General features: G+C 33.0%; 1 long non-coding RNA gene across 1 annotated transcript; it reads right to left on the bottom strand.

Moving 5' to 3' along the window:
• Window positions 1-608: 608 nt before the first annotated feature.
• On the bottom strand, window positions 609-1,500 carry LOC118737649. Its single transcript, XR_004992830.1, has 2 exons — window positions 1,443-1,500; window positions 609-1,235 (listed from the first exon to the last, which is right to left on the bottom strand). It is a non-coding gene; the product is annotated as an uncharacterized LOC118737649 (long non-coding RNA).
• Between the last annotated feature and the right edge of the window lie 7,326 nt (window positions 1,501-8,826).

Genomic DNA, 8,826 nt, shown 5'->3' with positions numbered 1-8,826 from the left:
ATGAAGGCACATACTTATAAACATACATACATACATATATACATACTGATGGACAAATGTTCGTACATACATCCACGCATATATGTATATTTGTATGTGAGTGCTCATGCCTATGTATGTTTGTAAATATATATATATATAGTATACCCAGTACGGATCAGCTCAACCAAGTACCTCAGGCTTTAAGCCCAATGCATTTTAAGGTAGTTTAAATCAAATGCAGAGTCGGACAATCGACTTGCTCCTAGCACACAAATCAAACTGAAGATTTGAAAGAACATTTATGTACATGTCTGGCTGTAGCTAAGCGTGTTAGCTTGTTAGCTTCCAGAAGGTCTGCGTTCGAATCCCAACGGAGGCAATATGTGAAAATTATAATACAATTTTTTTTTGTCTTGGAAATAAGAAAACGCATCTGTGAAGTGCAGAACGAAAGCGTCTTCAAACGAAACATACTGACTTTGAAGTGCTTTATGCCAAATGCATTTTAAAGTAGTTGAAATCAAATGCAGATTCGGATAACTGGCTGCTTCCTAGGACATAGAAAGGTTAAAATAAACAAGGGAGAAGTGGGTAAAAAACTGGCTCAACATCAATATTTAAATTAGTTTAATTTCGTACTGGGTAGATATGTGTTTATTGTTGAATGTCTATTCACAAGTGTATGTATGTAAGTGCATATACATATATGCCGTATGCCATAGCACTGTCGGGCAGTCAGCAGTAAACAGAAGCGTAAAGTATCTTTGTAAACAAAACAATCAACATTTTATCTGACATTTATGTGGCCCCGCATTCCTTAGCTGAATTGCTTTGCTTTTTCCCCTCTTTGCCGTTGTTGTCGACCAAGTTGGCTGTTTTTTTTTTTGTTATTGCTGTTGCTGTTGCTGTTTTTGTATTTGTTTTCATTGCATGTTGTTATTGCATCTTGGTATTTTTACTGCTGTTGCTTCTGATGTTGTTGCTGCTATTGCTCGCTTGTATTGATTCGAAATTTATACGTAATATGCGGCATTTTAGCGAACAAGCAAGCTATGCATGTTTGTACTTACATATGTACATATGTACGTAGGTATGTAGTAGCTGTAGTTGGTACGCCCCCGTTGCGCCGTCGCCACACCATCCACTGCCTGACTACTATCTGGGGGACTCGTTCGTTGTCTGTCTGACTGGTTGGCTGACCGGGTAGCATTTGGCAAATGCATACGAACAATGCAGCGGTTTTGTATGCACTTCTAAATAAGAAATGTTGCAATTGAAACTCGAGGAAAAGTCAAATGCACATCTACGAGACTCGTGTGTTCGCTTGAGCTTACATACTTTATATACACACACATCCATACATATAGTAGCTGCATAGCTGAGCATATATCCATTCGTATGTACATATATGTATGTATATAAATATGTATATAAATGTATGAGCGTATTTGTGTACTTACTCAGCCATTTGCCTACTCAGTGTCAAATTTGCGCCGGAAGAAGTCAACACAGTCATCGCATTTAATGCAGTTCATTCGAAGACGAACTTGCAGTTAAGCCAATGAATACACAATACACTCACACAGTACATACATATGTAAGTACAAACATACATGAACTTGTGCATACATACGCATATAAATCTACATACATACATACATTTATGGTTAAATACTAGGAAAAGAATGCATGCGGGTCTGTCAAACTTCGACTTTATTGAGAGGGAGGCTAATAACCCCAAAGCATGCAAAGATAGAATTTCATATGCATATACATACATACATACATATGTATGTATGTACGTACATACTTGCATACGAACATATATATGAGTGACGTTAGGTTATATCTAACTTCAGCTAGTTGTTTACCCTAACACTAGTGCTAACTATTAACTGTATATTTTTATATATTATATATATTATTTTTATATTTTTAAGAAAACAAGCTACCGATTACCTCTGCTTGACTAATTAAAAGTGAGGTATTTATCGACATCCCGCAAAAATACTAACTAACAATTGAAAATTTTTCATCGCTGGGTAATTCTTATGCTTGTACATATATACATTAGACTGCATCGCTCCCCATACAAAAAAAATCGGTAATGTTTTTCCATTGGAATTATAAAACCTATTATATTTTAAAACGTTCTCCAAAATATTACGGAAAAATTTTAAGATTTAAGCGAGCTGGACCTATTTGAAAATAACGCCACAAATGGAGTTTTTTATGAATAAAAATAGTTTCTTAAAGATGTTTTTTGAAAAAATCCCCTCAAATGACAAAACGGTTTAAGCTTTACAAAAATTTACATTAAAATATTAAAAAAAAAAATAAAAATTAAAAAAAAATATTTGAACGGAATCGTAATAATACAATTTTTAATGCTATTTTTTATCTTTTTTCAAAGATTGGTATAAGAAAAACTTGAATAACTGAACCTAAACTCTTCCGATTTAGACTTGTTAGGTATCATTGGAAAGGTATTTTCTCAGCCTTTTTATCTATTTATTTAAGTTTTTCATAAACCAATCTTTGAAAAAAGTAACAGCATCAAAAATCTCGTTATTACGACTCCGTTGAAAAGATATTTAAATATTTTTATGCAGATATGTTTTGTCATTTGGGGGGGACTTTTTTCAAAAAGTTTTTTAAGAAACTATTTTTATTCATAAAAAACTGTATGTTTGGAGGTATTTTCAAATCACTCCAGCTCGCTTAAATCTACTATTTTCCGCATTATTTTGGTGAACGTAAAATATAATAGGTTTTGTAATCCCGGCGGAAAAACCGCAAATTTTTTTGGTGATGCAGTCTAATATACATACGAACGTTCATACTAAACTTGAGCAAACAACATTTTGCTTGCATAGTCTTCTGTTGTCTTTTCACTGCAAGTTGAATTATTTTAATATCTATTGCAAAATTTTATACAGACAAGACTAAAGAGTAGAAAATACATAAAATAAAAAAAAAAACTTTTTAATATACAACGATTTTTTAAATGGTCAAAAATTAGAAAATTGCTCAGTCTAATAGAATTTCCTTTAATAACTTTTGATTTTGAAATTTTAGCAAAAGTCATTATAAACAATTTATGAGATTGAAAATGATAAGCGTGAGGCGCATGTAATAGGCCTGAATTGATATGTAAAGTAATATATGTATGTATGTATGTGGATCTCAAATTTGTACTTTCTCTGTTGAAATTTTAGGTCTGTGTTATGTAGTTTGAATATTGTCAACTAAATCTAATGCTTTGTATTGCATGCGCTCCACTTTTTCGTGTTCAATCTCATAAATTTTTTATAATGACTTTTGCTAAAATTTCAAAATCAGGTAGGGGCAGGGGGGTGCTCGAGCTCCCCCCTAACTTTCAAATTTTCCTTATATATATATAAAAAAGCCAGCTTAATAGGGTCGAGCCCCCCCCCTAAATTTCATTCTGGCTACGCCGAGGTATATGTATGTATTATTTTCTAGTTTTTAGCCCATTTATAAAAGCGTTTAAAGATTTTTTTTGACGTTTTGGAGGCTATGCTCAAATGTTGTAGTTGTAAAAAAATTACCTCAATACAAATATAAATCAAAATTGCTTTAAAGAAACTTTATTTCCAAACTGCATGTAGTAGGGTTGCCACCTGATTTTATAATTAAATTCAAATTGAATTAAGAGTATTAGATAATTTAAATATGTATCACAATACAAGCGTCAGGCGAACAAGGTTTAACGAAGTTTTGATTTAAAAATAATTTGAACAGGATTGCCAGCTATTTGAAAAGTCGAATTAAATTAAATTATATGAAATATCTTAATGTGGGCGTCAAACAAAGGAATATTAAAAAATATCTAGTTTGAGCATTTATAACATTAAAGAGGGTTTCCACCTGTGTAAAAAGTTAAATTCAAATTATTTAACAAGTCAAATGGTTTATTAAAGTATGGGTATAAATTGAGATTGGTTAATAATGCTTTTTCCTGAACTTTATTTAAGAGGGTTGCCATATGGTTTAGAAATTAAATGTAACTTGAATTAATGAAATTATATACACAATTTAAATATGTGTGCCATTCAAAAAAGGTTTTGTTTTTAAAATATTTTAAATAGGGTTGCCACCTGTTTCAAAATTAGAATTTAATTAAAGTATGCATAGGAGCGTTGTCACGTATTAAAAAAAAAAAAAAAAAAAAAAAAATTAAAACTTAATTCATCAGGCACATGAAATATGTAGGTATCACAATTTCAGACGCCAGAGGGTTTTTTTGTTAATTCTTAACAATATTTAGGAGGGTTGACAGCTGTTCCAGAAATCTTAGTTAACTTATGCACAGATCCGGAGACGGCGGTATTGCGAAGCCGAGCACGAACACGAAGAAGAATACTAATACGGGGCCTAGGCTAATATAAAAAGTAATACAAATTTTTGCAGTATGAAAGGAAATAAAAATGGATCGTAGTAGGGATACACGTCATGGCATATATCTATTTATAAGCTGATGGTACATATGATTAAAATTAATGTGGATCTGCTTCTCTATTGCTTATAATTATTAAATTCAATTCAATACAATCAAAACGAATATTTCATGTACCGTTTTTAACTTGACTGTGTGGCTCCGACACAGCCTACAGATCAAGACAAAGGCGCTCGACTGATCCCATGTAAAATTGGAGACTATCGAACCTTACTTCTATTATCTTTATATTTTAACACATAGTTTGGTTATAGTTTACGATGAAGAATTAAATGAAAAGGATACATAAGAATTAGAGTAACTAAAAGGGTGTCAAAATTTATTGAAATTTTTCAAACGAGGAATCGAAATCAATGCAGTCTTAAAAAATTTAGTTATCGAAAGTTATCAAGTTATCGAAATTTATCGAGTCATCGAAGTTTGTAGTTATCGACATTCATCGAGGTATCCATGTTTATTGAGTTATCGTAACGTATCGAATTATCCAAATTGATCAATGTTTTATGAGTTTATAGACACAATCTTTGTTAACAAATTTTGCGTATAGTTATCGAGCTATAAAAATAAAATAAATATATAAAAAAGTTAATGAAATTTATCAAGTTATCGATATTTATTGAATTATCATTACTTATAGAGTAAACGGCATGTATCAAGCTATCATAATGCATGGAGTACTTGGATTGAAAGTCGATTTTCACTCCGGGCTGGGACACCTAGGGTGGACTGAGGTCAGAAGTCTTTTGTGAGGAGTGAGACGAGCTGAATGATAGTGATGTTGTTATAGCTAGCAATATGATGAAGCTGTTTTCCGGTTAGGGAGGCAGTGTTGGAGGTTGATGATGGCGGAAAAGCTGATCTGGCTAGTTGTGGGTTCAAGCACATGTATTCTGGCAAGTATAGTAAGTCGCGTGAGTTGAGCTGGTCGAGAAAGTCTGGCTGGCGAGCACTACTCCAGTATGTTCAGTGAAGTACGGCACCTGCGAGGAGAATCGCGGGGGCTGTGGTTTAATACCTAAGTGCGGGTAGAAGTCGCAAGGGTTCAATGTGCAGTTGCATTACAACCGGGTGCCGGGACCTAAAGAACGGCAGAGATTTTAGGTAGGTTTCGGCTTTACCAAAGTGGTAAGTGTGTCCGCCCACTTTGCCTTTGGAACTGAAATGCTTGCATTTCAGGGCAATGATTAAGGCATGAATGAGTTCGTTAAGCTTTTGAGCTTCATGGAGCCTTGACCCACATGTAATGTGGTAGGTTCCCACGTTAAACCTAAACTCCAGATACCTACTATTCATATCCAAATAACATAGCATATAATTTTAGAATTATTTAGGGGTTTCCCGTAAACTGAAAAAATTATTAAAAACTTCGAAAAACTCGAAGCTTTTATTGAGAGATCAAACGGTTTGTTCGATAAAAAAACCGGTTTATTGGATATTCGCAAAATCAAATTTAAAGAAACCAACGCCTAAATATAAAGAAAAAATGAACGGTGGAAACCGGTTAGGAAAAAACAAGTCAATCACACTTATACTTATGTATGAATTTCTTCGGACTGATAAAGATGACCCTTGTGTGAACAAAGTCTATGTACTTTAGTGCAGAGGCGCGCTCGGGCACTGGAGTTGGAAGGGTATGATTGAAAAGCAATAACTTTATACAAGTGCTTATGTATATGTAAATTTAAACATATGTAGGTATGTTCGAGTACACTTTGTATAAAATATTTATTTGCACTAATGAATCCGAAGCTGAAGTCTTTGTTTTAAATCAGTTATCCGCAAGCCTTTTTTAGCAAAGCAAAAACGTTTTCAAACTATCACACAAATCAATACTTATATGGCTTCACTTCTTCAGTAAACAATAATTTAAGCAATTGAAATTTCCAATTACTTTGAACGCGTTTAGCAGTTTTCATTTCTCATTAACTACTTGTTTTCATTTTTAATTGAATTTTGAAAATTTTTTGCATCAAAATTCGAATATTTCTTAAAACACATGCAACTGGTTTTGGCACTTTGAAATAACTAAAATTAACTGTAATGCGGGAATAAAAAGAGCCAACACTGCTGGCGAGACCCCAACGACACTGGCAGTGATTGCAGCTGCGCAATGAGAACGGTGAGGCCATATTGCTGGGGGAAAAAAAATTTCCAGGCTACATTTTTAAACCTATAACCGAAAATTTGTGTATTAAAAATCGCAATAACATAGTCTCTAACGTTAGATAAACATTTAATTTTATATTATAATTTTAATGCAGATAAAACAGCTATATCCAACGGAGAAAAAAGTTATAATGGCAGCACTACTTATGAGATACAATCTAAAGATTTCGTTATAAATGTCTTACCAAACTTATTACCCTTGGTACTTACCTTTATATTTATTTATTTTTTTGGTTACTACATTGTTCCAGCAAATAAACGTTATGTAGAATTTTTCATACTTTAAATTGTGTGCTCAAACTTCTACAGATTTGCTCTTATGCGTAAAATTAATTAATTTAGTTAGTAAATCAATCTATCTTGCAAACTTAAAATTCAATAAAGTTAATATCTTTTTAAAAACGAAAGTCGGTAAAAGTAGAAAGCATATTTTATACAAATCTCGATATTACAAAGTTACATGATTTTCAAGAGAAAACTCCTTATCATACAATAAAATGTTTTATATCAAAGCAAGTTGCCAAATACATACATATATTGACCGCCTTCGATTCGCCACTTCTCCGCTCGCTTGAGTTCATCTTTGCTAACATAACGAAACAGTGATGAACGTTGGCAGCTTTGATTGTGCCTCATTCATTTCGTTGGTGTAACCACCAGTTGTGGGTTGGCCCATCGAAGGTGGCTACTGTCAGAGAACTTAGATAGATAGAGAAGGTGCAAATTTTTGGAACGTAAAATTGTTTGGCTGAAAAATAAATCCATGGAATATCACCACAGCGCGGTTAACATTTCAAGAAGAGTTAACAGATAAAAATGTAAATTTCTGTTATGATAATGTTATATTTGTTGCAAGTGTCTGGCTAAGTGTTGCTAGGTTGCAGGTGAATGCAGAAACGTATTCATGTATATTTTTTTTATAAAATTAAATAAATTAATATAGTTAAATTATATTAAATGTACTTTTATATTAGTTAGAATTGCTGATTTGCATTTCTGCATGACCATTTGTTAAATATAATTTACTAGCAATTACCCGGCGTGCTTCGCTGCGCCTTAAATGTATTTTTGTGTTGTAACTCTCCCCCTAAGCTCTTATGGCCTCATTTACAAAATATTTTTAAAGAACTTTATGAAGTTAGATTTAAAAAAATCGATCTATGAAGCATTGTTTATTTTTTTTTTGAGTTAATATATTTTCGAAGGTAATTAGAAAATATGTAAAGAACCGACTTTCTCTTGGAAATTTAATTTATAATCTTATAACTGGAGTCTACTATCGCACCCTTTCCTCAAACGTGTATTGATTCAATATTCAAATAACGTATATTTATATAATTTGAAAAAATCTCCCTACTATACAAATATGTACAGCAATATTAAATAATATTTTCAAATGTTGTGAGAGGGAGTAACAAAACAAAATTACTTTTAAGGCGCAGCGAAGCACGCCGGGTATTCGCTAGTGTCACATGAAATTAACTGAGCAAAGTACAATGAATAGCTGTTAAACAATGGCACCATCTACTTTAAATGAAACATACTTATTTTCGTGGGGGATACTCACACACCATATACTTTTCTATTGAAATTTTTCCTGAATTTTCCTAGCTATAAACCTCCAACGAATGCAAAACCGTGAAAATCGGTTCGTGCGTTCTGGAGTTATAGCGTCAGGAAGGAAAACCCTACTTATTTTTATATTAATTTTTATATTAAAGAAGATTAAAGAACTGTCCGCATTACTCAATTTTATTTTTCACTAAAACGGTATTCATGAATTTTTTAATTTTTTTTTTATTTGCTTCCGCATACTTTTGACATAACAGCTTTCATTTTATGCCGATATTAAACAAATACAGCCTAAGTTTACCCGGGTCCACGTTTTGGTCTGTATCTCGTGACCCAAGTCACCCAGCTATATGAAAAGTGCTCAATCTTAAAGCATTCATGAACAGCTTTCATTTGATACCCATATTAAACAAATACACCCAAGGTTACCCAGGTCCACGTTTTGGTCTATATCTCGAGACCCTAGTCACCCAGCTATTTGAAAAGTGCTCTATCTTAAAGCATTCATGAACAGCTTTAATTTGATACCCATATTAAACAAATACATCCTAAGGTTACCCGGGTCCACGTTTTGGTCTGTATCTCGAGACCCTAGTCACCCAGCTATATGAAAAGTGCTCAATCTT

The sequence above is a fragment of the Rhagoletis pomonella genome, unplaced genomic scaffold (genome assembly GCF_013731165.1).
Source record: "Rhagoletis pomonella isolate Grant_MI unplaced genomic scaffold, Rhpom_1.0 Rhpom_scaffold_00004, whole genome shotgun sequence".
Taxonomy (NCBI): Eukaryota; Metazoa; Arthropoda; class Insecta; order Diptera; family Tephritidae; genus Rhagoletis; species Rhagoletis pomonella.
The sequence above is the reverse complement of the archived record's forward strand: the minus strand, read 5'-3'. Positions and strand labels throughout refer to the sequence as shown.